Source organism: Canis lupus, chromosome 14 (assembly GCF_048164855.1).
Source record: "Canis lupus baileyi chromosome 14, mCanLup2.hap1, whole genome shotgun sequence".
NCBI lineage: Eukaryota > Metazoa > Chordata > Mammalia > Carnivora > Canidae > Canis > Canis lupus.
Genome location: NC_132851.1, coordinates 52,905,468 through 52,929,757, shown reverse-complemented (window position 1 = coordinate 52,929,757; position 24,290 = coordinate 52,905,468). Strand labels below are relative to the sequence as shown.

At 33.8% G+C, this 24,290-nt stretch overlaps 1 pseudogene; it reads right to left on the bottom strand.

Annotated features, from left to right (window-relative positions):
* Nucleotides 1-1,753: 1,753 nt before the first annotated feature.
* On the bottom strand, nt 1,754-2,610 carry LOC140603491 (peroxiredoxin-1 pseudogene; annotated as a pseudogene).
* Nucleotides 2,611-24,290: the final 21,680 nt, after the last annotated feature.

The window sequence follows — 24,290 nt, the reverse complement described above, 5'->3', positions numbered from 1 at the left end:
TTTTTGACATTATTTTATTCACTAAATATTTGCTGAGTGCTTACTGTAGGCAGGGCTAGTCTTGGAACCTGTAACACATCAGTCAACAAAACTTAAAAAACAAAAACTCTGCACATATACACTTTATATTCCCATGCTAGGAAATTTCTGATGAATAATAAACATAGTAAATGAATAAATTGTAACAATATGTTAGAAGGTGATAAATGTCCTAGAAAAAATGGCACTGTACAAAAAGGATTATAGTAGGGCTGGAGTAAGATGTGGAGGCCAGAGTTGGTCTCTTCGAGAAGGAATTGCTATTTTTTTTCATTATAAAGAATCATGTGCGTCTTTTGTTCATAAACTCTTATCTAAAATGTGAATTTTTCCTTGGATACATTCCTAGGAAAGGAATTAATGGATTTAAAAGAAATATTTTTTTAAACCAACTTATGCATATATCAGTAGAGTTCAAGTTATTATTCGAATGTTCCTTGATAACTATCAATCCTTAATCACTTTAAGTATTTTATTAATATTTAACCGCTTTGTTTTCAGATTGTTAATACTGGCATTTGCATTCCTTGAATAATTTTGATGTTCCCCCAAAGATGTTAAGAATTCCAATTTACTACTTGGTAAAATGGCAATTTTGATATTCCTTGATTGCTTTTCTCTCATATTTTATTTTTCTAATTTTGGCATTAATCTGTATGTCCCCCACCCCTTTTTTGCAGGGAGTTCTGAAGAGTAGAATTAAGAATTTTTAAGACTATTTATTTATTTATTTATTTGAGTGAGAGACAGAGCACGAGAGAGCCAGGGAGGAGAGGGGGAAGCAGTCTCCTCTCCCTGAAGAGGGAGTCCAAATTGGGGATTCCATCCCAGGACCCTCAGACCATGACCTGAGCAAAAGGCAGATGCTTAACTGACTGTGCCACACAGGTGCCCCAACAGTCTATTTTCTAAAACAGTTTTAGATTTACTGATGGGAAGGTGAAGAGATTTCCCATACATTTGTCCATTTCTGTTAGATGGGTATTAAAGTTTCCATTATGGGAGTGGACTCATCTATTTCTCACAGTTGTATCAGTTTCTGCTTCTTATATTTAAGATGCTATTATTAGGTGCATATTCAATTTTCCTACTCTGAAGTCTGTTGTGTCTGCAAAACAGCAATTCCTGCTTCCTCTGATTAGTGCTACTATGGTACATCTTTTATCACCCCTTTATTTTAACCTGTATATATCTTTGTATTTAAAGTGGGTTTCATGTAGAAAAAACAGCTGATTCTTGTTTTTCATTAATTCTATCTCTTTTAGCTGGAGTGTTTAGACCATTGATATTTAAAGTGACTATTGATGTAGACAGATTAATAACTATTTGCCCTTTCTATTGTTCATATTTTTGTCTTCCGCCATTTTTCTCCTTTTTGTAGTTTTAACTGAGCATTTTATGGGATTGCATTTCCTCTGCTTCCTTAGTATATCAATTATATTTCTTTTTTTAAAAAAATATTTTTGTGTTTTTTTAGGTATTTGTCCTAGATTTTTGCAATATACATTTACAACTAATGCAAGTCTGCTTTTAAATAATCTATGTTGAAAAAAAAAATCTATGTTGTTTCATGGGTAGTACAAATAACTTATGACAACAAAATTTTCCTAATTCCTCCCTCTTGTCCTTGTATTATTTTTTTTTCTCAGTTCAAGTTTAACAGAAACAACAAAAGATCAAAAGTGATGCCCCGCTATTGTACATATCAGTTGGCCTGCCCTATAGCACAGCTCAGACCATTCTCTCCAGAGGAAGAAAGGCTGGCCTCCCCAACCCTTGCAGGAAAGGCCTGTCTTGTCCCATACCACATACCACATCTGCAGAGTCTAAAGTCTTGTTTTAAGCATGACAATAGTACAAAAAAAGATTCTGTTTTCATGGATGCCCACTACAGCCCGGCCCTAAAATGGCGAGGCGCTCACTTCTGCTTAGAGAAATATTCTTTGCTTTTCTGGACATCAGGCTTGATGGTATCACTGCCAGGCTTCCAGCCAGCTGGGCACACTTCCCCATGCTTGTCAGTGAACGGGAAGGCCTGAACCAGTCGCAGACTCTCATCCACAGAGTGACCAACAGGAAGGTCATTTACAGTGATCTGCCAAAGGATACCTTTATCATCAATGACAAAGAGGCCCCTGAGCGAGATGCTTTCATCAGCCTTTAAGGCTTCATAGTCCTGAGCAATGGTATGCTTGGGGTCTGATACCAAGGGAATGTTCATAGGTCCCAGTCCTCCTTGTTTCTTGGGTGTGTTGATCCAAGCCAGGTGAGAGAAATGAGAATCCACAGAAGCACCAATCACTTGACAGTTGAGTTTCTTAAATTCTTCTGCCCTGTCACTGAAAGCAATGATCTCTGTGGGGCACACAAAGGTGAAGTCAAGAGGATAAAAGAATAATACAACATATTTTCCTTTGTAGTCAGATAGGCTGAGGTCTTTGAACCGGCCATCTGGCATAACAGCTGTGGCTTTGAAGTTGGGAGCAGGATGCCCAATTTTGGCATTTCCTGAAGACATCTTGCTATGGGCAGCTCTGAAGAGACTAACCACCGAAGACCAGTCAGGAAGAAGACACCTTGTCCTTGTATTATTAGTATCATTCATTTCACTTATACATAAGTGTAAATATGTGCATAACTATACATAATTGAATATAATATCACTATTATTATTATAAACACATTGCTAATTATTGGATTAATTAATAAGATAAATTAAATAATAATAAGATAATAATAAGATAAATTAAATTCCTCTATATTTTCTAAGTTTTCTGCAAAAGGATTAAAGCTTTACAAATATCTATATTCCCTAAGGTTTTATTTTTATAATAAAAATTTTATAAGCTTTAAAAAAATAAATTCTATCTTACTTCCATTTATTCTTTCTCAGATGCTTTTACTTTTTAAATGTAGATCCTAGTTTATGACTTACCTAATTTTCTTTCTCTTAACAAAATTCTCCTAACATTTCTTTCTAGGCAGATATACTGGCAAAAAAATTCCTTTAACTTTTTTCTTCTGAGAAAGTCTTTATTTCTCCTTTAATTTTGAAGAATAATTTTACGGGTACAGAATTCTAGATTGGTGTTTTTCTTTTTTCAACCTTTTAAATATTCAACTCTCCTTGCTTGCATGATTTCTGAGAAGTCAGACATAATTCTTATCTTTGCTTCTTTATTCATAAGGTTGGTTCTTCTCATTTTTCTTCTTTCAAATTTTTTCTTTATCTTTGATTTTCTATAGTTTGAGTAAATATGTCAAGGCTTTGTATCTTATAATTTTAAAAATCCACTTTATATTTTTAATAATTTATCTGTAAATATTTTTTTAGCTCACCTAACCTGAAATCTTATTGTAGAAAATAATTCAAATTAATTCAAGAAAAACAGTGAGTTTTCTAAAAAAAAAAAAAAAAAAATGACATAACTAGGGTGGAAGAAATCTATAATATGTTGATACCTACTCTATTTTGCTTCCCACTAAAAGCATACAGAATGTGTTTTTTCATTTGAAAGTAAAGTAGGAAGCATACAGGAAAGCATTATTTTACTTTATTTTTCAGAGATTTTAGATAACAATCTCACAAATAGCTGAAGAATCTATGCCTATTTTAGAAGTAAACCTTAATCATCAATCTCAATATTAGTGTATTAAAAAAAAAGCTTGCAATATTATTTCATATCATTCAGAAAATTGGTTTGGTTTCACTGAAATGCATTATCTTTGTACTCATAAATATCAGAGGCATTAGTAGGTAATGACTTTAAAAAATTGACAAAATATTTTATTTATAGTTACTTATTTTCAAAATGTAATAGATAGCCAGAATTGCAATTCATTCCTTGATTATATGTAGCCACACATATTCTTCAAAGGATAATGCATATATTATTTGTCTCCTAAAGAGTACTGCATTTCTTTTAGCATAGAGAATATCTGATACATAGTATGAAGCACTTGACATTTGTATTAAATCCTCTTTAGATGATTAAATGCGTTTGTTATTCTTGTCAATATTATAAATTATAAAATTTAATAGGGCCAGACATATTTAGCTCAACAAAATGGGGCTTCAATTGACTTTAAAATATATAACTTTTGTTTGCAATTAATTCTAAATCTTCTACAACTAAAATTACCACCTTCTTTATTTTCCTTTAAGGTATCAAGAGGTATCTGCTTTTTGGGTAAAAATATAAATGATAAGCTATTTTTTTCAAAATTCTTCATCAATATAAGGTCTACTTGCCGAGACAATTTTTAGATTGGCATGAAGAATAGAACAGTCACCAGCAAGTCGTTTCTCTTTCATGGTATGTGCTGTAAGTATTTTTTGACTTAATTAGGAAATTTGAAGAGTGCTCATTTATTTGTACGGCTCCTTTTATCAAAGGAGACAATATTAGAAGATAGTTTCCATTTGTAAAAGGAGCAGTAAGTACAGAAAATTTTTAGTAAATATTCTTAATCTGAAGAATGAATTGGTACTTAATTGTTGAAACAATTGTGCATGTATAAAGAGAGAAACTTATATGTTACATAATTATTTATATACATTATATATTATAGAGACACAGCAAGGTAAAGTTTTGTACAGTTACATAATTAATTAGTTTATATATATATATATGTATATGCAAATATGAGAAAATATTTTGCTGTGTTTCCTCAGAATCAAGTGTAAGCAGAAGGGGACACATTTTGATTTTCTGGCACATCATTTTTACATATGGCCAGCCTATTTACTAACTTTGATTGCTTTGTCCTTTGTTTGTTTGTTTGTTTGTTTAACTTATTATGCTCTCTTTAAATAAAAGAGTTTTTAAGGCTCAATCAAAGCAGAACACCCTTGCTAATGACTTTAGGGTTAGAAAATCAATATTGATGTTTGAACCAACCACATCTGCAAAATTTTCAAGGAATTTTAAGTCTCCAAAGAATGCCATTGGAAATACAAAGTAATAATGGAAATAATCAGAAACAACCACCTTACGTTTTTCAAGAGGGCACATATTTACAATGATAATGGCGGGTTTCCTATGTTTGGGGTACTATTCCAAACACTTTACAAGAACTGAATCATTTCATCCTTGAAAGAACCCCATGATATACTTGCCATCATTATCTTACAGGTAGAGAGTAAAGCAGAAAGTTTAAATAAGTTAAATAACTTGCCTATGATCTCAGAGCAAGCACACTCTGGAGCTTGACTTGGATTCCCATCTGACTCTGCAGCCACCATACTACATCATTGTGGTATCTGTTACTGTCTCTGTATTCACAACTACAGAAATGTGATCATACGTGCACTCTATAGCTAGATGAGAACAGCTGCTTCATGTGCAGTGATAGATGCTAAAGATTCGATAATAGGAGTCTTGAAGATACTGCTTTCTTTTTTTTTCTTTTAAAGATTTTATTTATTTATTCATGAGAAGCACACAGAGAGAGGCAGAGACATAGCCGGAGGGAGAAGCAGGCTCCTTGTGGGGAGCCCAATGTGAGACTGGATCCTTGGACTCCCAGACCATGCCCTGAACCAAAGGCAGACGCTCAACTGCTGAGCCACCCCGGCATCCTGATACTGGTTTCTTATGACCATATAAGTCACTAATAATAAGAGGAGTTATATTTTTAGAATGACTAAAATGTAAATAAAAATAAATGTCTACTTACACTTTAACGGCTAGATCAAAATTATAGGTGAAATGTACATAGGAATTTTTTTTTTAACCAAAGTGACCAGTTCTCTGGTTTCCTTTTAACATTCTTTGATATGTGAAAATTTGGTCTGAAGAGGAAAGGACAAAAATATTTCAACAACAATTTCTCCAGCTTGTGTCTCCTTTTTTCAAATTGCCTTCAGGTCTGCCTGGGCAGACCTTTCTTTTCTTCCACAACATTTCTTGATTTACTTGCCCATCTTTGACATACAATAAAATTACTATAGCTCATTTTAGAGTATATAGGTAACTGAAAGTGTCCATTATGGATTAATAAAATTGAATTATAGTTGAAATACTTTTCTCAAAAATTCCAAGGCAAGTTAGTGACAGCAGTATAAATCTATCAAACATACAGGAAAGAAATAGTATTGATTGTTTTTATTAGGAGAGAACATTTCGCAACTCATTTTATTGGTCCAGTTATATCTTGATACTAAAACCAAATAAAGACAGGGGGTGTCTGGGTGGCTCAATTGATTAAGCTGACTCTTGATTTCTGTTCAGGTCATGATCTCAGGATTGTAAGATCTATCCTCACATCAGGGGGAGCCTGCTTAAGATTTTCTCTCTCCCTCTTCCTCTGCTCCTCTCTGCTAATGCACTCATTTGCTCTCTCTCTCTCTCTTTCTCTAAAAAATAAAAAAAGAAAGAAAAGAAAAAAGGAAAAAGAAAGATAAGCAAGAAAAGAAAACTAAAGGGTAGTATCCCCAAAAAGCACAGAAGCAAAAATCTATGATGAAATCCTAGTAACATATTCAGCAATATTGCAAACATAATAAATTGTGATAAAGTGAAGTTTGGTTAAAATTAGAAAATCAATTAATTTAATTCAGTATATTAATGGACTATTCAGGAAAAGTCATAGTCATTCTAATGGATAACAAAGAAGACTGGACAAAACTCAACATTCATCCATGAAAATAGTCTCATCAACTTCATTAACTCAGCAAAAGGTTTGCCATGGGCTGAACTGTGTCCCTTCAAAAGACTGAATCAAGAAGAAACAAAATTTGAACAGATGAATTAAACAGTAAGGAGATTGAATCAGTAATCAGAAATCTTCCAACAAAGAAAAGCCCAACACCAGATGGATTCATTGTTTTAATATTGCCAATACTTAAAGATGAATTAACACCAATCCTTTTCTAACTCACTTTTAAAAATTGAAAAGGAAAAAGTCACTCCCAAACTCAAATGCCAATGCCACCGTAACTCTGATATTAAAGCCAGATAAGGACAACACAAGAAAAGAAAATCATAGGTTAATATCCCAGATGAATACAGATTCCAAAATTCTCAATAAAATACTAGCAAAACAAATTCAGCAGCACATTAAAGGACCATATGCCATGATGAAGTGAAATTAATCCCTTAAATGCAAGGCTGGTTCTACATATGCAAACCAATAAATGTGATGTGTTACTTTAATAGAATAAAACATAATAGTCATATGACCATCTTAACAAATGCAAAAAAAGCATTTGACAAAATTCAACATTCATTCATGATAAAAACTCTTAGGTTAGGGAAAGAAGGAATATCTTTCAACCTAATAAAGGCCATATATAACAATCTCACAGCTGATATCATATTCAATGGTGAAATGTTGAAAACCTGTCCTTTAAAATCAAGAATAAAGCAGGGGTGCTCATTCTCACCACTCCTATTCAACATGTTCTAGAAGTCTTAACCAGAGAAATCATGAGATAGAAAGAAAAGACATCAAAATTATAAATTAAGATGTAAAATTGTCTCTACTTGCAGATCACATAATTTTATATGTAGAAAATCCTGAAGACTCCATCAAAACACTATTAGATCTAATCAATGAATTCAATGTTTAAAGATACAAAATTAACATAAAAATCAGTTGCATTTTTATACTCTCACAACAAATTATCTGAAAGGAAATAAACAGTCCCATTTATAATAGCATGAAAAACAATAAAATATATAGGAATAAATTTAACCAAGGAGGTTAAAAATCTCTACACTGAAAACAGCAAGGTGATAAAATAAATTGAAGAAGACCAAGTAAAATGGATATCCTGTATTCATAGATTGGAATAAATATTGTTAAAATGTCTGTGATAAATAAATAAATAAATAAATAGAGAGATAGATAGATAGATAGATAGATAGATAAATAAATAATAAAATGCCTGTGTTACCCAACGCCATCTACAGATTCAATGCAATCTCTATCAAGATCCTAATTGCATTTTTTAAAACAGAAGTAGAAAAACAATCATAAAATTTCTATAGACTACAGTCAAAGCAATCCTGAGAAAGAAGAACAAAGTGGGAGGCACCACATTTTCTGATTTCAAACCACATTACAAAGCTATAGTAATCAATACAGTATGGTGCTGACATAATTACAGACCTATAGACCAACAGAACAGAATCAAAAGCCCAGAAACACTCCTATGCATATACAATCAACTGATATCCGACCGAGTAGCCAAGAACACTCAGTGAGAGAAGGTAATCTCTTCAGTAAATGGTACTGACATAATTGGATATTCACATGCAAAAAAAAATGGAAAAAAGACACCTCTCTTATACCACTCATAAAAAACCACTCAAAATGGATTCAGTCTTAAATTTAAAACTTGAAACCATAGGGTAACCCAGGGTAGCTCAGTGGTTCAGCGCCGCCTTGGCCCTGGGTTTGGTCCTGGAGTCCCAGGATAGAGTCCCACATCAGGCTCCCTGCATGGAGCATGCTTCTCCCTCTGCCTGCGTCTCTGCCTCTCTCTCTCTCCGTCTCTCATGAATAAATAAATAAAAAATCTTAGAAAAAAAACCCTGAAACCATAAACTTCTAGAAGAACACACAGAGGAAAATCTTCTTGCTGTGGATCTGAACAATGTTTTTTGTTTTTTTTAACATGACCTTAAACCACAAGCAACAAAATAAAAAATAAACAGGACCACATCTGAATGAAAAAGCATCTGAACAGAAAACAAAATCAACCAACCAACCAACTAACCAAACAAACAAAAAACATCAACAAAACAAAAAGGTAACTTATGGAATAGCAGAAAATATTTGTAAATTATATATGTGATAAAGGGTTATATCCAAAATCTATAAAGAACTCAGACAACTCAATAGCAAAAGAAGAAGTAGAGGAAGAAAGAAGAAGAAGGAAGAAGAAGAAAAGAAGAAGAAGAAGAAGAAGAAGAAGAAGAAGAAGAAGAAGAAGAAGAAGGAAGAAGAAGAAGAAGAAGAAGAAGAAGAAGAAGAAGAAGAAGAAGAAGAAAAGAAGAAGAAGAAGAAGAAGAAGAAGAAGAAAGAAGGAGAAGAAGAAGAATGAAATAAAATAGTCCAATTAAACATGGACAAAAGAACATTTTTCTAAAGAAGATATTTGAATGGCCAACATGTTCTCAACATGACTAATCATCAGGGAGTTCAAATCCCAAATGAGGTATCACCCCACCTATTAGAATGCTACTATTAAAGAGACAAGAGACAAGTGTTGGTAAAAAGAGAAATTTGCATACTGTTTATGGAAATGTAAACTGGTCCAACCACTCTAAAAAAACAGTATGGATGTTCCTCAAAAAATTAAAAATAGAGCTGACATAAGGTCCAGTAATTACAGTTTTGGGTATATATCCAAAAGAAACAAAATCCCAGTATGAAAGGGATATCTCCACCACCATGTTCACTGCAGCATTACTCACAATAGCCAAGACAGAGAAACCACCTAAATGTCCATGGACAGATAAACAGAAAAGAAAATATGTGTACACACACACACACACACACACACACGTTGGAATATTGTCCAGCCATTCATGACAACACAGAGGGACCTTGAATGAAGTCAAACAAGTACTGTATAATCTCACTTACATATGGAATCTAAAAACAAAAAAAGACAAAGACAAAAGAAAAAATCAAACCCACCATGCTTCTAGAGGCTCAGGATCTGGAGAGCTGGAAAGATGATGCAACACAAACCCCACTGGGTGGGGGTGGGGCGGCAGGGATAGTAGGAGAGACAGAGAAACTGATGGAAACAGAGATGGAGCCCTCAGTCTGTCCCTGCTAAGGAGACAAAGCAATGCCACCTGTGCTGCTAACGGCGCAGGGCCTGCTGGGAGCAGCAAGGTCAACTCCAGGCTTGCTGAGGCCAATAGAAGACACCTAGAAAGTCTCCCATTTGCCCCAGGAACATGAGTGTGGCCCGGCTTGTCCCCATTGAGTTTCTGAGGTCTCAACCAAAGCCTGGTGAGAGCTGAGGCACAGTGGGCAAGGCTACACAGGGTGTGTGCCACCTGCTGAGCTCCCCAGCTACCATCCTGGAGTGGGAGAGGGGAGAGAAACCTTAAACAATCATCCGTTATCTCAGAGCGGCCACAAATACCTGGAAGGGACTGTTCTATTCCAGAAGTGTGTCTTCCAACCACATGAAAAGGAGTACCCTAATGAACAGGTTTACTTTTCTAACCGATTCCACTGACAGTGGGAAAGTGAGTGCCACATTTTTATATGGAAAATAAAGGAGCCACATTTTCATGAAAGGCATGATTGTAGTGTGTTCTGTTTTGATCTCACAAGGCACAACATGGGTTAAAAAATATATATAGAAATGGGGATGCCGGGACGCCTGGGTGGCTCTGTGGTTGAGCATCTGCCTTTGGCCTAGGGCGTGAACCTGGAGACCTGGGATCGAGTCTCACGTAGGGCTCCCTGCATGGAGCCTGCTTCTCCCTCTGCCTGTGTCTCTGCCTGTGTCTCTGCTTCTCTCTCTCTCTTTCATGAATGAATAAATAAAATCTTAAAAAAAAAAAGAAAAAGAAAGAAAGAGAAAGAAAGAAAGAAAGAAAGAAAGAAAGAAAGAAAGAAAGAAAGAAAGAGAAAGAAGAAAGAAAAAGAAAGAAAGAAAGAAAGAAGGAAAGAAAGAAGAAGGAAAGAAAGAAAGAAAGAAAGAAAGAAAGAAAGAAAGAAAAGAAAGAAAGAAAGAAGAAAGAAAGAAAGAAGAAAGAAAGAAAGAAAGAAAGAAAGAAAGAAAGAAAGAAAGAAAGAAAGAAAGAAAGAGGGATGCCTAGGTGGCTCAGTGGTTAAGTGCCTGCCTTCAGGTCAGGGCGTGATCCTGGAGTCCAAGGATTGAATCCCACGTCGGGCTCCCTGCATGGAGCCTGCTTCTCCCTCTGCCTGTGTCTCTGCTTCTCTCCCGCGTGAGCTCTGGGTCTCTCATGAGTAAATAAATACAATCTTAAAAAAAATAGAAATGTAGAATGAAAAAAATGTTTAAAAAGCTTAATCTGGAGGGAATAAAATCAATTTTTGGTATATCTTCTTCAAGAAGTACACAATTGGATCACAAAATTGGGGTCATGCTGTATATACAATTTCCTGTCTCAATTTTTATATTAATGCTTTATTTTGAGCATTTTCCAAATTCCTTAAATATACAATGGCTCTACCTTGACTATACTCTTCATTTTCTTTGTCCCCCCAAAAAACAACAAAAACAACCTCATATATTGAAGTCCCAATCTTTAGTATCTCAGAATATGAGGTGCATTCTCCATATTTGAAGTTGGGCCTTTATAGAGGTAATTAAGTTAAAATGGGGGAAATTGAGGTGACCCCAATCTGATTTGTGTCCTAATAAACAAAGGAAATTTGGACACAGAAATGTGCAGAGGAAAGACAATGAAATGATACAGGGTAAATATGGAGAAAGTCGAGCAGATCCATCCCTCAGTGACCCTATAGAAGTCGCTGACCATGCGGACATTGAGAGCTTGGATTTTTTACATTCCAAAACTGTGATTAAATAAAGTTCTGTTGTTTGAACTATTCAGGAAGTGGTACTTTCTCACAGCAGCCTTAGTAAACTAATATAGGCATACATGAAGAACCTATAATTAGCATCACCCTCAATGGTGACATACTAATTTTTCTGTAAAACCTGGAATAAGACAAAGATGCCTACTCTCTACTTAACAATTACAATGGAACCCTTAGATAGTACAATTGAAGCTAGCAAAAGGTATAAAAGTCATAGAAGGAAAAAGAGAATACTCTCTTTATTTACAGGTAACACAACTGTGTATGCAGGCAACCCTGAAATATCTACAAAAGAGCTATTAGACCTAATTCAAGAATATAATAAGGTCACTAGGTATAAAGTCAATATAGAAAATCAATTATATTTGCCTACACCAGCAATAAGCATTTGGAAGTTATATCATTTACAATAGCATAAATTATAAAATATCATGGATAAATTTACCTAAGTATGGGCAAGACATTATTGAATCTGCAAAACATTGTTGAATATGCAAACCATTGTTGCAAGAGTAAAAAATACATAGATACAGATGAAGAGATATGCTATATTAATGGACCTAATGATTTTACTGTGTTAATACTTCAATTCTCCAGAAATTAATGAAGATTTAACAACATTCCAATTAAAATTTAATTCTACTCTTATAGAAATTGTCAAATATTTTCTAAGATGTATATGCACATATAAAAGAACTAGAATAGTTAAACAATTAACATAAAAATAGGTATATATTTAGAGGACTTACTCTTCAAGGCTCATCGTACAAGTTCAGTCATTAAAACAGTGTGGGATTCAAAAAGGATAGACATACAGAGTAGTGGGACAAAATAGACAATTGAGAAATTAACATGTACATATTAATCCAATGATTTTTACCAGAAATGCCAAAGTCTTTCAATAGACAAATGATTATTTTTCAACAAATGATACTGAATGTAACTGAAGAAAAAAAGAAATACATAAAACTGAAACTTAAGGTAAATTATAAACCTATGTATAGGTGGTGGGCTTCAAAAATTGGAGCTGATGGGTGCCTGGGTGGCTCTTGATTTTGGCTCAGATCATAAACAGGCTTGTGAGATAAAGCCCTGTGTTGGGCTCTGTGCAGTAAGGAGTCTGCTTGAGATTCTCTCCTATTCCCTCTGCTCCTTTCCGACATATGCATTCTCTCTCTCTCTCTCAAATAAATAAATAAATATATAAATAAATAAATAGAATCTTTTTAAAAAATTGCAGAACACTTAAGGAAAAGCAAGTCAATGTTTTGACATTGAGTTAGAAAAGATTAAAATGAGATGCCAAGAGAATAAGTTATAATTTAAAACAAAGATAAACTGAACTTTATTATTATTATTATTATTTTTCTTCTTTTTTTTTTTAATTTGTATTTATTTATGATAGTCACACAGAGAGAGAGAGAGAGAGAGGCAGAGACACAGGCAGAGGGAGAAGCAGGCTCCATGCACCAGGAGCCCGACGTGGGATTCGATTCCTGGTCTCCGGGATCGCGCCCTGGGCCAAAGGCAGGCACCAAACCGCTGCGCCACCCAGGGATCCCTATTATTATTATTATTATTATTATTATTATTATTATTATTATTTTGGTTTTCAAAAGATAACCTTAAGGATTCGATGAGCCAAACACAACTGTGAAATTATATTTAAAAATATAAACAGGTAAGTATATGATATTCAGAACATGAAAAACATTTAAAACTCAATAAAAAAGGAGAGTTAGCCATAAAAGACTGACATTTAACAAAGAAAGTACATAAACAGTAACTAAGTACCTAATATGTAATTAAAAGTTTAATAATTAGGACAATTCTAATTGAAATGCTGATGAGATACCACTACATGTCTCAAATAACAGTTAAAAGTTTTAAAAATACTGGTAAAACTAAGCGATGGACTGATGCAAAGCAACAGAAATAGTCATACACTGAAAAAATTTCAGAAAAGATCTATTAAGTTACACAACTGTTGAGACTGGGATTACTTCCTGATATATCAAACATATCATGCATGTGCTATAATTTTACAGTGTGTTATTTGTTCAAGGGTGATTACATCTATCTACAGAATAGAATACACAATAGAGAAACAATTATATTGCACAAAATAGTTCATTCCATAAAATTATAATAAATCAGTAGCAATAGATAAGGTCACTCATTTATGTTAATGGGACATTTGAACTGCTATTTCAAGGGACACCTGGGTGGCTCAGCGGTTTAGGGTCTGCCTTTGGCTCAGGCATAGTCCCGGGATCCTGGGATCAAGTCCCACATGGGGATCCCTGAAGGGGAGCTTCTCTCTCTGCCTAGTGTCTCTCATGAGTAAATAAGTAAAATATTTTTTAAAAAATGGACTATTTCATGAAAAATTGTGCTAAGTCAGTTCCTCACATAGCAAATTAAATATCAGGTATTAGTAAAATACTAACAAGAAGAAGGAAGAGAAGCACAAACAATAAATTCTGGATGAAGAATATATGTAAATATTTGCTCTCAGGGTATAGAAAGATTTCTAACCAAGTGATAGATAAAATACAAAGAGAAAAAATAAATCAAAGTGTTTTACAACATAGGGATATATTTGAGATCAACTCCCAAAAATACTTTTAAAAGCAATGGAAAAATTAGACAAAAAATATGTGTGTCACACTTAGAACTATTCCCTTAATAAAAAATGGAGACACAGAAAGATAAGTAGGAAATTTAAAAATACTTAGAAATTAAAGAACATACTTCTCTATATACCTCTGTCACTTAAGACTTTAAGATTTACTGTATAGTTAACAGTAATCAAAACAATGTGGTATTAGTCAAAGAATAGATAAATAGGTCAATGCATCAGTATGGAGAGACCAGAAATAGACTCACAGAGGTATAGTCAACTGGTTTTTGACAAAGGAGCCGAGGCAATACAATCAGGTGAAGATGGTCTGTTTCATAAATGCTCCTGAAACTACTGGACATCCACATGCAGAAACATTTAACATAAGCACAGACCTTACACCCTCACAAATATTAACTCAAAGTAGATCAGAAATCCAATCGTAAAATGCAAAACTGTGAAACTTCTAGAAGATAACATAAGAGAAAACCTAGATGACCTTGGGCATGGCCATGACTTTTTAGATGCAACCCTAAAACATGCTGCATTGGACTTTATTGAAACTTAAAAGTTCTGCTCTGTTAAATTTATGTCAAGAGAACGAAAAGACAAGACATAGACCGAAAGAAAATATTTGCAAAAGAGGTATATGATAAAGGACTATACAGAATAGGTCCAGAGTGCACAAAAATTCTTAAAATTCAACCATAGGGAAAGATACTATCTAATTAAAAAGTAAATGAAAGACTTGAACAGACACTTCATCACAGAAGATGTACAGATGGCAAGCAAAGAAGTGAGCTGTTTAACATTGCATGTCATTAGGGAATTATAAATTAAAAGAGCATTAGGAAAAAAAAATAAAAAAAGAGCACGGGGAATTATAAATAAAAACAATCTGTTTATACTACCAGGAAACTATTAAAATGGCCAAAATCCAAAGCACTGACAACACAAAATATATTGGTGAGAATGTCGAAGAATAGGAACTCTCTCATTCATGGCTGGGGGGAGTACAAAATGGTGCAGCTACTTTGAAAGAGAGTTTGACGGGTTTGTTTGTTTGTTTGTTTGTTTGTTTTTACAAAATTAACCATACTCTCACCATCCAATCTACAATCCCACTCCTTGTTATTTTTTCAAATAAATTGAAAACTTAAGTCTATAAAATAACCTACACACAGATGTTTATTGCAGTCTTATAATTTATAGCAAGTTTCAAACTTGGAAGCAATCAAGATGTTCTTCAGTGGATGAATGGGATATGTGTAAACTCTATAGTCTTCACTCCATTGTGCTGAACTCAATTGAACTCAATTGAACCTAAAACTGCTCTAGAAAATAAAGCTTATTAACTAAAAACATATTTATATACACATATTCTTATGAAGGATTATACTTTCATGACTCTGGAGGAACTGATTTTAACCCAAGACTCAAAATGTGCCAACCGTCAAGGTATAAGATCAATAATTGGACTAGAGTCAAGTTAAGAAATAATTCTTAGGGACGCCTGGGTGGCTCAGTGGTTGAGCATCTACCGTTGGCTCAAGGCATGATCCCGGAATCAGGGATTGAGTCCCACATTGGTCTCGCTGCAAGGATCCTGCTTCTCCCTCTGCTTGTGTCTCTGTCTCTCTCTGTGTGTCTCTCATGAATAATAAATATCTTTTTAAAAAGACATTTTTTAAAGACAGAACTAAAAGCGATAAAATTTAACTCACAGCATGGGAGAAGATAGTTTAATATAAATACTCAAAAAAGATTTGTATGTAGTCTATATAAAGTAACCTTACAAATCATTAAGGGGAAATAAAAAGCTGAGGAGAAAAATGAGCAACCCAGCTGAAAAAGGGTTCATGGTTGTGCATTGACATTTCACCACAAAGGATACTCGATAGCCAAAACACATGTAAAAGTCCTCAACATCAGTACCCCTGAGGGAAATGTCAATTAAAAGTATAACAAAACACATCCACATCCACTAGCATAACTAATACAAACCATATAATTCTAAGGTATTCTAAAAGCCAGAGGAGCAACTATAACATTCACACATTTCTGGTAACAGTTTAAATTGGAATCAACTCTTCAAAAGCTGCTTTGAATTATCTTCTATGAACTAGTAATTCCTCTCTGGGGCCTATACACCAAATAAATGCTTAAATATATTTCCTAAAATATGTCCATGAGAATATGATACTAGTGTAATAGTATTAGTATTAGCCAAAAACTGTAAATATCCAAAATGCTAACCAAGAACCAAATGGATAAATTGTGGTATCATCATATAATAAAATCCTATAATCAATGAAAATAACAGATTATTGATAAGTGCAATGACATTTTGAATATCAAATGTTAATCAAAAGACAGGTACAAAAACAGTACCTGTTTGTTTTCATCTATATAAGGCTAAAAAGAAAGAAAATGAACTGTTTGAAGGTAGAAGTAAAAATAATAGTTACCTTTGGGGAGGCCAGTGACTGTGAAAGGGAATTAGGGGAGCTTCTGGGGTGATAGTAATATGGTGTGTGTGTGTGTGTGTGTGTGTGTGTGTGTGTGTCTATGTGTGTTCTGTAATCTCAGTGATTGCACAGGTGAGTTCCCTTCTAAAACTCATCAAGCTGTGACTTTGTGATTTGTACACTTTTCTATATTCATTTTTATAACAAAAATGATACCTGAATAACAAACCCTAGCTCAATGTAAAACTGACAACCTATGCAAAAAATAGATTAAATAAAGAATTCTTTGAAAAGCAAATACACAATTATAGTGTATTCTGTGTCATCTATAACTCATACATTTTAAAAATTGAATCGAATAAATTTCTTTGCATAAATTTCATATTACAAAGAGTTGAATACTTGGGTGCCTCCCAAATATACTTGAGATGAATAAGTTAGGCAAATAATAAAGCATATAGACAAGAGAATTACATTAGTATTTATAAAAATATAACCATTAATGTATAATTATGTTGCTCCATAAGGCATGGGATATAGGCGTACTGAAAACTCAGACATGATTTAAGGATTTTTGTAAATACTCTGATTTTCAGTAGTCTTCCAAAAAATGGTAGGCTCAACATTTCCTACATATCAGAAGAACCAAATTGTTTAAATTCCTCAAATAGACATCTCTACATTGAATTACCTTTGGATAGCAACATATAGCATTTGTTAGATCAGGGAAAGTTAGCTTTTACCATTTTCCACTTACAAAATACTCAAGTATTAGGTAGCCAGAGTCAAATGGTAACATTGGATATTTCCTACAAAATCTATGGACCCCTTATTCTATGAGGTTTTGGGAAGTAAGGGGTGACATTGGTTAGAACAACTTTTATAACTATACAGCATTTTGTGTCATGAAGTTACAGAGCAAATATAAACAATGCTTTACTGAATTCTAAAACCCAGACTTCCCTCCAATTTTCATTCTCCACCATGCTTCAAAAACATCCATTCAAATACTTAATGCTTTTTTGTGAGTTAAATGTCTTCCCAATATTCATGAAATGAGCTTTAGCAGCATAAACTAGAATGCATAAATTAGTTTGTGATTTATGTAAAGTACAAAATAGCAAATGTTTTCTAAATTAGGCCACTAGTCTCTAATGTAAACATATTAAAATGCTGAAAAAATATCCATTTTATTCAGTGTAATGAAAAGAACATTGTTACTATATTTTGTATACAATTTATTATAACTCAAAGAATAAATAATTCCTTAGAAAGAGATGCCATCTGAAAATACAGTAAATTATGCTTCTAATTTTTTATATATATTGCAATTAAGCATGAGTAAAAAATGTCGGCTTTGCTCAAAATAGGGTAGAAATTATTATAGCAAGTTAAAGTACACGTGTAGCTGAAGAAGTTATCTGTTTTTTTTTCTTCATGAATGCATAACATGGGTGTTACTATCTATCATAAACACAGTAGCTAATCTTTTTTTCTGTTAAAACATCCTGAACAAAGGATCAAGAGACCTAGCATTCATGAAGCATTTTCCATTTATCAGGTCCTGGGATATAATTAAATGTTGTTTATCCGGTGTAACAATCTTACAATAAGAAACTGATATTCATGGGGAAAAAGTTACAATACAAACATCATGCAGCTAGAAATTGATAGAGCTCAAGTGTTAAAACATTGTCTGTCTGAATACAAATTTCACATTTTTCCCCAGTGTGCCATTCTAAATTTTTACAATAAGCTCCTACTAAGCTAAACTTGAGCTAAAACTCATTCATATTACTATTGGCATAAAGTTAGACAGCGGTGAACTGGCCTCACAGTAGACATCCAGGTCAAAAAAAAGTTCAAAAAATAGATTCACATAATCAACTGATTTAAAGAAACAAGTCAATTCCAGGGGAAAGGGTTGTCTTTCGAGCATATAATGTGGAAAAAAAATGGATATACATAAGTAATAAAATGATTCCCTAATACCATAAAATATATTTCAAAATTAATCAGAGACCTAAAGTAAGAACCATGACAATAAAACTTCTGAAAGAAAATGTAGAAGAAAATCTTGGGGATCTTGGGTTTGGGAAATAATTTCTTCAACTGTACATAGAAATTATAAAACCTAAAAGAAAAGTGCAAATTGAACTTCACCAAAATAAAAAATAAGGCTTTTTCTTAAAAGGCTATACTAAGAAAGTGAAAAGGAAAACCAAAAATTGGGAGAAAACACTGCAACGCGTAGAGATGATAAATAATCTTGCCAATTACATAAAGAAGTATCATAACACTAATAGTGAATAAATCACCCTGAGATCAAACCTCACACCAGGCTCCCTGTTCAGTAAGGAGTCTGCCTCTCTCCCAGCTCATGCACTCTCACTCTCAAATAAATAAATAAAACCTTAAAAAAAAGAAGAAACTTGCATATTAAAACGATACAGAGCTACTACTTCATACCTACCATAGTGACTGCAAAAGGAAACAAAACAAAAAACAAAAACAAAATGAAAACTTGACAGCACTGAGTATGACTTGCAGCTATTTAAACTCATACATTTCTTGTTTTTTAGTTGAATCAATTTGACATGTAACATTGTATAAATGTAAGGTGTACAGCAGGTTACTTTGATACATTTAGATATTGTAAGATGATAGCCAATGTAATGATACCTATAATATGGAATAATAGTACAATATTATTGCCTATATTCACTTAGTTAAGCATTGGCCTTCAGCTCAGGTCATGGTTCCAGGGTCCTGGACTTGAGCCCCACTCCCATGGTCCTACGATGGAGACCCATATTGGGCTTCTGGCTCAATGGGAAGCCTGCTTTAAAAAAAAATTTGTCTTTTTTTTTAATATATAGACAGGGAAATTTAGAACTTGAGAAATTGTTGCTATGAAGTTGTTTCAATCCTGAAAGAAAACTTGTAAAGTTTCAGAGAATGTTACCACAGCTTAAACTTTTTCCTGTGATTCTTTAATTGTGTATTCTATTCTATTCTAATGAGTAATGACTGTATTATTTCCAATTCCATTTCTGGCAGGGTGCTGGACTAGATATTATTTAAAAAATGACTCCTTTTACAATGCAATTAGAATATGGATATCCCATAGCACAATTGCACATGTATTATGACAGGAATGTGAAGACGATTTCAAGAAAAAGAATGTGGCAGATAAGAAAAAGGTAGAGACTGGGTACCTGGGTGGCTCAGTTTTTTAAGCATCTGCCTTAGGCTCAGAACATGATCCCATGTCTTAGGACATGATGGAGCCCCACACCGAGCTCCCTGCTCAGCGAGGAGCTTGCTTTTCCCTCTCCATCTGCTGTTCCCCCTGCTTGTGCTGTCTTGCTCTCTCTCTCTGTCAAATTTTAAAAAAGAAGAAGAAATCTGTAAAGACAGAGAAGGAATCTGTAAAGAAGAAAAAAACAAGGAGAGGAAAGAAGAGGAGGGAAGGAGGAGATGATGAAAGATGAAGAGAAAAAGTGAATCAAAATAAGAATGAAGTGAGCAATAAATAATTTGGGACTGTACCCAGAAGAAATGCTGAAACCCATAACTAGAGCTTCAGACTATTACAGGTTGCCTGGACTTGGCATCCAGATGAAACCAGGAATCTAAAGCAACATTACATACCTATGCATAGCAGCAAAGACAAGAATGAAGCAGGGTAGGATCAGCCTCCCTCTCACTTATTGAGCTCACTTATTTGGCCTATGCAGAAATTGGACAGCTTTGGTGAATGGCATTGGATTACCAAAACAGGTGGTGACTCCAATTACAGCTGCTGTTCCAGATTTTGTCTCTTTTATCGAGCAAATCAACATAGCCCTAGCACATGGTATGCAACTAATGAGCTGGCAATGCTTTTTCCTTAATGTCATTTAGCATAGCCTACCAGAAGCAGTTTGGATGGACAGCAGAAACGTCACTGTGTTGCACAGTGCCATGTCAGTTCTCTCTCTGTCACCATCCAGATTGGAGTGAATCTGATTGTTTTCTTTTTAAGATGTTATTTATCAATTTGAGGGAGGGAGAGAGAGAGAGAGAGAGAGAGAGAGAGAGAGGCAGAGGAGGAGAAGAGAGAATCCCAAGCACACTCCCTGCTGAGTGTGGAGCCCAACATAGGGCTCAACCTCAAGACCCTGAGATCATGACCTGAGCCTAAAGCAAGACACTTAACCAACCAAGACACCCAGGTATCCCAAAGCTGATTGTTTTATTATTTCACAGGATATCTTGGCTTCATGAATGGCCTGATGCTAAATGAACCCATGAGAGGAAGTCGAAAAAAGTCTTAATATACTACATGCATGACAGAAAATGAAATATACCTCACAAATTCAGACTTCCATCTCAGTAGAATTTCTTCAGATCCAGTGTCTAAATCATATTAAGTTATTCCTTTGTTATGAAAACTATGATAATGGTATATTTAGTAGATACACCATTTACTAAAATAATTTAGTAAAATTTTACTAAATTTACTAAAGGAATTTAGCAGACTAATTTAAAAATCATTGAATGTATACTTCAAATAGATAAATATTGTGATATAAAAATTATACCACAATGAATTAAAAAAAAATTATCACCTCAGAGCAAAAGATAAACATTGTGATACCTATTATGAACACTTAATGGGACTCAATAGAATTTGTGGGAAATATATAAATGTCATTTTAATATGCTTTGTTGAACCATTTGTAAAGTAGCTCGTAAGACAACCAGTTTGGGTTGGGACGCAGAATAAGAAAAAGTTTTGAAGAGGATTCACATCATAGTGCAAGAAGGTCTACAAATTGGGCCTGTGACCTAGAAGATACAAGTGTCTGCAGCAGATAATGATGTAATATGGAGCGTATGTTAATGTCAATAAGGAAATGCATTATGAGATGCATTTGGAAAAGCATTCCAAATAAATGCTTTTCAAAAATTGCACACTACAAACATAAAAATAAGAGAAGATTTAAAATAAAGGATATGGAAATAAGTTTTAGAAATCAGTATTTTTATCTACTATGTAGCTTATAATAACAAAAATATTGTCACCAAATTAACATCAACAAAAGATATTATATTTTTTATGTTATTAAGGATGAGAAAGCCAGTATATAATGATAAAAGTCTTAGATTTCTAGGAAATTTTAAACTATTCCAGGAATTCTAGTCCATTACATTCTGATAATACAAACTAAAAAAAGTGTAATAATTTATGCAAATGCAATGAAGAATTGACAGTTTTCTACCATGATTTCATATTGGAACCTACCTCTTTCACTTAATGTAAATCGTATAAGCTCCATGAAAGCAGAGGTTTTTTTCTCTTAGTTTACTACCATATCCTCATTTGTCTTAGTTTGTTTGGGCTATTTTAACAAAATACCACAGACTGAGAAGCTTATAAACAGGAGAAATTTATTTACCACAATTCCGGAGGCTGGAAACCTAAGATTAGGATGCCAGCATGGTCAAGTGGGAGCTCCCTTGCAGATTTCTTGTATCCTCACATAGCAGAAAGGGCTAGGGAGATCCGTGGGGCCTCTTTTATAAAAGCATTAATTTCATTTCATTAAGGCTCAACCTTCATGATCTCCTACCCAAAGTCCTACTTCCTAATATCATCATCTCCAAGGGTTAGGATTCAATACATAAATATAGGAGAAAACATTTTGACCATTACATCACTTCACACCAAGAAAATATTCAATGCTTATCTACTGGAAGAGTAAAGTACTGATGAGCACCCCCCCCCCCATAAAAATATTAGTAAAAGTATAGAAAATAAGTTTGACTTCATGGACTTACAGGAATTTCTACATTCCATTGTAAGAAAGTAAATAGTCCTTGCAAGTAAAATAGAATATTTATGAAAGTTGCTTACCAAGCCAATCTTTGAGTTTTCAAAATTTGCATCACAAAATGCACTTAAAATCCATGCAATTAATTCATAAATAAATGACTAAAGATAAACTTAAAAATAAAGTTTTAGGGCAGCCCGGGTGGCTCAGGGGTTTAGCGCCGCCTTCAGCCCAGAGCCTGATCCAGTAGACCAGGGATCAAGTACCACGTCGGGCTCCCTGCATGGAGCCTGCTTCCCTGCTTCCCTGCTTCCCTGCTTCCCTGCTTCCCTGCTCCCTGCTCCCTGCTTCTCCCTCTGCCTGTGTCTCTGCCTCTCTCTCTCTGTGTCTCCCATGAATAAATAAATAAAATCTTTAAAAAATAAATAAATAAAGTTTTAAAATAAATATTCAACTGTAAATAACTCGGAAGTCAAAAGTAAAGAGATTTTTAAGTATTTAGAAATTAACACTATGTTACACAATATATAAAAATTAAGGGGATCCCTGGGTGGCTCAGCGGTTTAGCGCCTGCCTTTTGGGCCCAGGGCATGGTCCTGGAGTCTCCGGATCGAGTCCCACATCGCGGTCCCTGCATGGAGCCTGCTTCTCCCTCCGTCTGTGTCTCTGCCTCTCTCTCTCTCTCTCTGTTTCTCATGCATAAATAAATAAAATCTTTAAAATAAATTAAACTTATACCTTTCAATATAAGAAGTAAGAAAAATAACAACAGTGCTCGAAAATTAGAAAGAGGGAAATAACAAAAATGTATAGAAATTAATCAATTAGAAAAAATGATAAAATTGATACTGATTATCAACAGAAACAATAGTTGTTTCTTTAAGGATTATAGTAAAAAAAGAATAAAGTAAAAGAGAAGATGTGAATTAAAATTGTTAGAAATAAGAAAGGAAATACAATTAGGAGAAAAAATTTAGAATAGAATCCCAAGAACGTTACAAACATGCTTTTTTTTTTTTTTTTTACAAACATGCTTTTGAAAATTTAAAGGAAATAGAGTTCTAGAAAGGTATAAGTCACTAAGACTAATTTGAAAAGAAATAAATGTCAAAATATTTTTAGTATTTTAAAGACTAAAAGTACGGACAAAGACCTCACACAAAGCAAAATGAAATGAAAACAAAAACAAGTGTAAACTTTTTCTATTCAATTTATTAAACTTTTAAGAAACTTATTGTTCTAAGATTTATGCAAAATTTTAGAAAACAGAAGATTTGTTCACTTTTTTAAATTTGAGGCCTCTATGCACATAGTTGCAAAAATCCTAAATAAAATATTAGAAACCAAATACTACAAACTATGCTTCCTTATGTATCATGACTAAGTTTGATTCATTCCAAGAGGTCAGTTATTTTAATATTCAAAAATCCATTAATATAATTCATTATCTTAGCAAATTAAAAGAAAAAACATTCTAACTAAAAATGCAATTAAATATTTGAGGAACATCAATGTCTATTCATGATTAGAAAAAAATTCTTAGTAAATGAACATAAGAAAAAGTAGTATATTTGACAATGTGTATTTACAAAGAAAGCTTACTGATATCACTTATGATGATAAAGTGTGAGAATCATGTCCCTTATAATCAGCAACCAGATAAAATTGTTTACTCCACTTATCACATATCTACTGAATATCATATTTGTGATCCTCACTAATTTTATAAGAGAGAAAAACAAATAATACGTACAGAATTTAAATGGAATACAAATGGCATCATTATTTATAAATATT